Genomic DNA, 7,000 nt, shown 5'->3' on the forward strand with positions numbered 1-7,000 from the left:
TGTGACCCTGTGGACTGTAACCCACCAGGCTCCTCTGTCCATGGGGATTGTCAAGGCAAGAATACTGAAGGTCGGTTGTCATGCCTTCCTCTAGGGGATCTTCCCAACCCAGGGATTGAACCCAGGTCTCATTGTGGGAGGACTCGTTACATCTGAGCCACCAGAGAAGCTCAAGAATACTGGAGTGGGTAGCCTATCCTTCCAGGGGAACTTTCCGACCCAGGAATTGAACCGGGGTCTCTTGCACTGCAGGCGGATTCTTTACCAGCTGAGCTACCCAGGAAGCTGTAAGAGCTTTACATTTTAAAGATGTATTTCCCACGGTTATGGGCCTTAGCCTCTCACCATCGAGCCCACACTCTAACACTCAGATGGTGTGGCATCTGATACATGTTCTGGATGCCCAGGCCCTCCTTGGGAGCTGGGGAGCGAGGATGGGCAGTCGGGGCTGTCCCTGGCCAGCAGCTCAGGGCGTTCCTCGTGTATGAGGGCAGCAGGGCTACAAACTTCTCTCTATTCATTTTAGTCTTGACACAGTGTGGGATTTGAGATACATTTTTGCTGCTTGATGATAATGGCAGATACCTCATTCCTCTTTTCCATTCTCCATCTTGGGAGAGGTACCAGCTACCCAGGACAGCTTGTGGAGTCCGCCGCCGGATGGAATCTCTCCTCCCCTGGTGTCTCCAGTCTGACCCCGTGAGTGCCTCCCCTCAGTTCAGCCTCTGTCCTCTCCCACTCCACCCCTGCGGCAGCCTCTTTCCCGCTTCCTCTCCCTGCCTTTCTCCTTTCTGAACCCTGCAGCTGGGATGTAATTTGCATCGCCTTTGTGATTGTTCAGTCGCTAAATTGTGTCCGACTCTGTCGGACTTTGCCTTCTCCTCTCCTTCACCCTCAAGGATGGAGACTTCTCCGGGAAGCTACCCGTAACTTCCAGAACTGGGTTACGTGTCCCATAACGCTGCCACGAAGGAGTCTCGTTAAGTTCCAGGGTCAGGGTATAAAGTCATGCCTGGGATACAGATGGAGCGTGATAAAAATTCCTCTCCGAAACCCTGAGGAAGGTGCCTTGCTGAAGACCCTTATCGCGAGGCCAGGTGCCGCTGCTGCCTGCCCCTGTGGGAGCAGGTCACAGCTTTCTTTGGGTGAGCCCCAGGAGAAGTCATGGACCTGCAATTCAGGCTCTGTTGTGCAAACAGCAGGTGTTAGACTCACACTCAGGCGAGCTGCTCACTTTTGAAGAGGCCCGGCGACCCGAGACAGGCCACAGGAGTAGCAGGGGCTTGAGCTCGCCTCAGGCCCTCCTGCCTGGCTGCTCAGGGGATGGAGGGACAGGTGTTGTTCAGTCACCAAGTCATGTCTGACTCTCTGTGACCCCATGGACTGCAGCACACTAGGCCTCCCTGTCCCTCACCGTCTCCTGGAGTTTGCCAAAGTTCATGTCCATTGAATTGGTGATGCTATCCAACCATCTCATCCTCTGTGACCCAAATAACTTAAAATTGCTTTCCCCATTTTTTTCCCCCTCCCTAGCTTTTTCAGACAAATACCATTGTGTTTGCTGAAGTGAAATACGCATGGAATACCAGATTTCTGCACCCTCCCCGCCCCAAACCAGCACACCTGTACACTGCATCACAGTTTCCTCTTACTGTTTGTCTGTGTGCTAGACTGTGAGCTCCATGAGAGCAGGGCCATGTCCGGCTTGTTCATGGGGGTCCCCCATCCGGGTACCATGCCTGGCACCTGGCAGGTCCCCCCGACACAAGGCTGACTGTGTAAATCCCCTGCTTTACAAGGGACAGCTCCGTTCTCTGAAGGCCAGGCACTGCCTTACAGGCCAGTCCTCATGGTTCTGTCTTGCACACGCAACACGTGATGCTTTGTTTCCCCTGCTAGCAGCCTCTGATGAGCAGGCGTCTTCGTGTTCTGATCTCTGTTCCTCCTACCAGGCCACTCCAGAGTGATGCCTAAAGTGTTTGGGAAAATGAATAAATTGTGGAAACCCAACCAAGCTCTGGCGCTTTTGTCTGCAGGCTGGTCTGCTTCTAGCCAAGACTTGTTGTTTTTCAATTGCCCAGTCGTGTCCGACTCTTTGTGAGCCCGTGAGCTGCAGCATGCCAGGCCTCCCTGTCCCTCACCATCTCCTGGAGCTCGCCCAAGTCCAGACTACTGGTTTCAAAAAAGAGGAAGGTTATCCATAAGTGTATAAATTGCACTCTTGTAAGCATCTCATTAAGGAGGTCTCCATAAAATTCAAATCTTAATGATCTGGCTATATATGAGCTGAAGCTTCCCTGATATAAAGAATTCGCTGAAGAGTCATGTAGATAGTCTAGAATATTTTTTAGAAAGCATTCATCTGTACCAAGGACAGCAGGAAGGGAAGCTGGCATGTGGAAGAGAGGCCTCAAAAGAGGCCACTTCTTAGCATCCGATCCAAGGCGTGAGGAAGTGATGTTGGCCCAAGGAGGACACAGAGGAACAGACTCATTCCTGCCTGCGGCCCTTTTGCCTAGGGTAGCCTCTGCTGTCTGGCTGGGCGGTGTGAAGAGTTACAGTGCGATGCGAACTCGCAGTTTAGATGAAGGTTAGCAGAAAATGACAGCTTCACAGATTGATTGCTGCCCAAATTAGTTGATGTAAAAGTCTTTGCTTTTAAATCTAACATAACAAGAAGTAAATAGAAGTCAACCCACTTTTTCTTCTTTTTAAGAACTGAAAGGACAGAATGTCTTTGATCTTGAGAACAGCATACTGGCTTCAGGGCAGACTATTGTTGTGTAATCTGACAAGCAATAATGTAGAACTTTTCTTACATGTTTATAAAATAAGTCTTAAGTACTGTAGCTTTTTAAGAAAATGAAATTCTATGAATGTTTCACAGAGCTTTGATGTTCTTGGGAGCAGTTAGGGAAATGCTCACTCAAAAGCTTATTTCAAGTAGTTGTGAGGCATTGCAGTGGGCTTTTTTGCTCTGCTCCAAACACAGCTAGGGTGTAGGTGGTCTTTAACACACCACAGTAAGCACTCAGCCCCTGGGCTCTTAGCTGGTTTTGTTAGAGCGATTCCAAAGGCCCTTCCTGGAGGACAGAGTCTTCAGTAGTTGATGTTCTGTGTTACCTCAAACTGTCTGTCACCCCCGCCCCCAACCAGCGTTGGTCAGAGCTAGAGAGCAGATGCCATTGACAGGAGAGCTGACACGGCCTTCCCATCCCTTCCTGGGGCTCTCGTGTTTAATGCGTCACCTCTCTTTATTGGCGAGGGTTCCTCAGAGGACCCATGTGCTTCAGGAGGCAGCCAGCCCTTTTTGCTCAGGTAGAATGTCAGAATTCTGAGGACCGTCAAATAGGCTGGCAGCTGAGGCTGGGCCTGGGGCCCTGGGGGCTCATTCATCTCATCTACAAACTGGAAAAGACCAAGCAAGTCCCTTTACTTCTCAGGACCTCCATGTCCCTATCAGATAACAGGCTTGGCGGGAATGTCTCCAGGTTTACTTCTAGTGCTAATGTGAGTTCTAGGATCTTTGCTGGGCTTTCCCAAGGAGCATCTGGAGTGGAAGTTGGAGAGGAAGGAGTTGGGGACAAGCAGTAGACATTACTTGGCCGACAAAGTTCCGTCTAGTCAAAGCTATGGTTTTTCCAGTAGTCATGTACGGATGTGAGAGTTGGACCATAAAGAAAGCTGAGTGCCGAAGCACTGATACTTTTGAACTGTGATGTTCAGGAATCACTCAGACTTCAAGGAGATCAAACCAGTCAATCCTAAAGGAAATCAGTCCTGAGTATTGGAAGGACTGATGCTGAAGCTGAAGCTAGGATACTTTGGCCATCTGATGTGAAAAACCGCCTAACTGGAAAAGACCCTGATGCTGGGAAAGATTGAAGGCAGGAGGAGAAGGGGGTGACGAGGATGAGATGGTTGGATGTCATCACTGACTCAATGGACGTGAGTTTGAGCAAGCTCCGGGAGATGGTGAAGGACAGGGAAGACCTCATGCTGCAGTCCATGAGGTCACAAAGAGTCGGACACGACTGAGTGACTGAGCAACAACAAGATGCCTAAGCCCTTGGATCCTTGGTTCCATGACCCAGTGCAACAGCACCACCCAGCCCCGCCCCTGCCTGCCCAGCCCCAGTTATGGAAGGACAAGGGGATCCTCGCCCTTGTTCCCTTCCCCACTCAGCTCCCTTTCACCAGCAGACGCACACACACGGATGTTTTAACATGGGAGAATTTTTAGGAGTAGCACATGTGTTAGTCAGCTTAGGCTGCTGGAACAAAATGCCATGGACTGGGTGGCTTAAATAACAAATTTATTATCTCAAATTTTGGAAGTAGAAGTCCCGAGATCAGGGTGCCAGCAGTTGAGTTCTCACAAAGCCTCTCTTCCTGGCTGGCAGACAGCATCTCTCTGTGGGCTCACGTGTCCTCTCCTTGGCGCATGAACTTGGAGAGAGAGACATCTCTCCTCTTCTAAGACCTCCAAGCCTATTGGACTAGGGCCCTACTAAAGGCTCTGTCTCTAAATGCAGTGACCTTGGGGATTGTGGCTTCAACATATAAATGTGGGAGGGATGACCCAGTTCTGTCCATGGCATCCAGGAATGCAAGGATCCCGGTGTCTGTGTGGAATGAAGTCCCTGCTTTTTAAAGGCTCACAGACTGGGAGGAGTTTAGACCCATGGGTCTGGAGGCAGTAGGGTTTGTAGTCGTTCAGAGTCCTGGATCTGGAGGAAAACAGTTTTGTTTGAATCCCAGCTTGGCCACTTATTAGCATGTGAGAGAGTGTGTGTGTGTGTGTGTGTGTTCAGTCACTCAGTTGTGTCCGACTCCTTGTGACCCCATGGACTGTAGCCCCCCAGGCTCCTCTGTCCATGGGATCTCCCAGGCAAGAATACTGGAACAGGTTGCCATTTCCTGTTGCAGGGGATCTTCCCAACCCAGGGATCAAACCTGCATCTCTTGCCCCTCTTGTGTTGGCAGGTAGATTCTTTACCACTAGCACCACTTATGATCTGGAACAAATTACTTAACCTATTACTGAGCCAGCATCCTGATCTGTGAAATCAGGATAACCGAGCAGGGTGGCTGTGAGGGTCAGACGGGGGCTTGTGTGGAAGGCCCCTGGCACCGAGCCTCTGCCCACTCTGGATGCTCAGTCAGTGGAAGTGATTACGACTGCTTTTCAGTCTTCCCGGTGCCCCTTTGCCAACTCTGTCCTTTGCTGCAGTCCTGCCTCTGGTCTCAGTAACATCCTCACCCTTCCAGATGTCCTCTTTCTAGCATCCTAGGACTCAGAGGCAAGTAATTAGAAACACTTGCTGCATCTGGGGGCGGTGGGACAGGACTGTGGGAACAGCCCCCCACCCGTCCATGCTTTTCACTCGCTCTCCAGACAGAGCATCAGTCCTACCCCGTGCTAAACACGTGTCCTCTATGCTCTAATTTTAAACTTCTTACTGTGGTATCATTTAACAATCACAGAATAGTTTTGAGGGTAGAAAGCTCTTTTCTTCCTCCCCTCTTTTCCCCCTTAACCCTTATCCCCCCAACCATAAACTATTTGAGAGTCACTTGCATACATATGTAACTTTACCCTCTAAATATTTGAGTGTACATTTTCTAAGAATAATGATTTCCCTGGTGGCTCAGATGGTAAAGTGTCTGCCTACAATGTGGGAGGCCCGGGTTCGATCCCTGGGTTGGGAAGATCCTCTGGAGAAGAAAATGGCAACCCACTCCAGTACTCTTGCCTGGAAAATCCCGTGGACGGAAGAGCCTGGTAGGCTACAACCCATGGGGTCGCAAAGAGTTGGACACGACTGAGCGACTAAACGTTCACTTTAAACTTTGTAAGAACAAGGACTTTCCTTCATATGACCACAGCAGTGTTATCAGATTCAGAAATTGCTTAATTTTATTCCCTGGTGGCTCAGACACAGTAAAGAATCTGCCTGCAATGCCAGAGACCCAGGTTCAATCCCTGAGCCGGGAAGATCCCCTGGAGAAGGGAATGGCAACCCACTCCAGCATTCTTGCCTGGAGAATCCCATGAACAGAGGAGCCTGGAGGGATACAGTCCATGGGGTCGCAAAGAGTTAGACATGACTGAGAGACTAACACACACACATCTAACAATACAGTAATATCTAACCTGTCGTTCATGTTTCAGTTTTGTCAACTGTCCCAATAATGTTTTTTAAAGCAATTTTCTTCTGATCCTGGGAGTCAATCCAGGATCACACACTGCACTTGATATCCTCTCTTTAGTCTCCTGTAGCCTGGAACAATTCCCTTGTCTTTCTTTGCCTTTTATGATATGGTCGTTTTTGAACAGTTCAGTCCAGTTATATTATAGAATGTCCCTCAAGTTGGTCCCTTAACATTTGTTTAAAATAAAATGTACTTCAGAAGCCGTTTTCACATTCTTTGAAGATACGGAGGTCGTTCCTGAATGCCTTGCATTAGGCTCTGTGAGTTGGGAGCATGATATAGCCTGACTCTGCCTTGGGACCTGAAGTCTGGGTTTGTGGGCAGTTACTGTCAGAAGGACTGGAAGGGCCTGTCCATGCTCGTGACTAGTGGTCTGCCATGCAGCACCCAGAAGCTTGGAAAACGCATCTCAGAAGGATGCAGGCCAAGTCAGCATTCTGGAAGTCTCCAAAGATGCAGAAAATGGCTCCGCACATGTTTCATTATCCAAGTTCACACTCTCAACCAAAGGCCTGCTTTTCTTGGACGCCTCCAGTGGGCACAGTCCTGGGTTCCAGCCTGTCCCTAATTCTGCTCTGCTCTGTGGCCTGGGGCTCCTCTCTCCCTCTCTGGGCCAGTGGTGGGAGAGGAGCCCCTCCTTGCTCTGTCAGGCGCCCCGGGAGCTAGGGACAGGGAGGGAGGGAGGCGCCGAGCCCTGAGTGTGGGAAGACACCCAGGACCTCGGCCCACAACAGAGTTAAGCCACCTTGGGAGAATCTTCCTTGTGACCAGGCGGATGACTCAT

Source organism: Bison bison, unplaced genomic scaffold (assembly GCF_000754665.1).
Source record: "Bison bison bison isolate TAMUID 2011002044 unplaced genomic scaffold, Bison_UMD1.0 scf7180017864249, whole genome shotgun sequence".
NCBI classification, from domain to species: domain Eukaryota; kingdom Metazoa; phylum Chordata; class Mammalia; order Artiodactyla; family Bovidae; genus Bison; species Bison bison.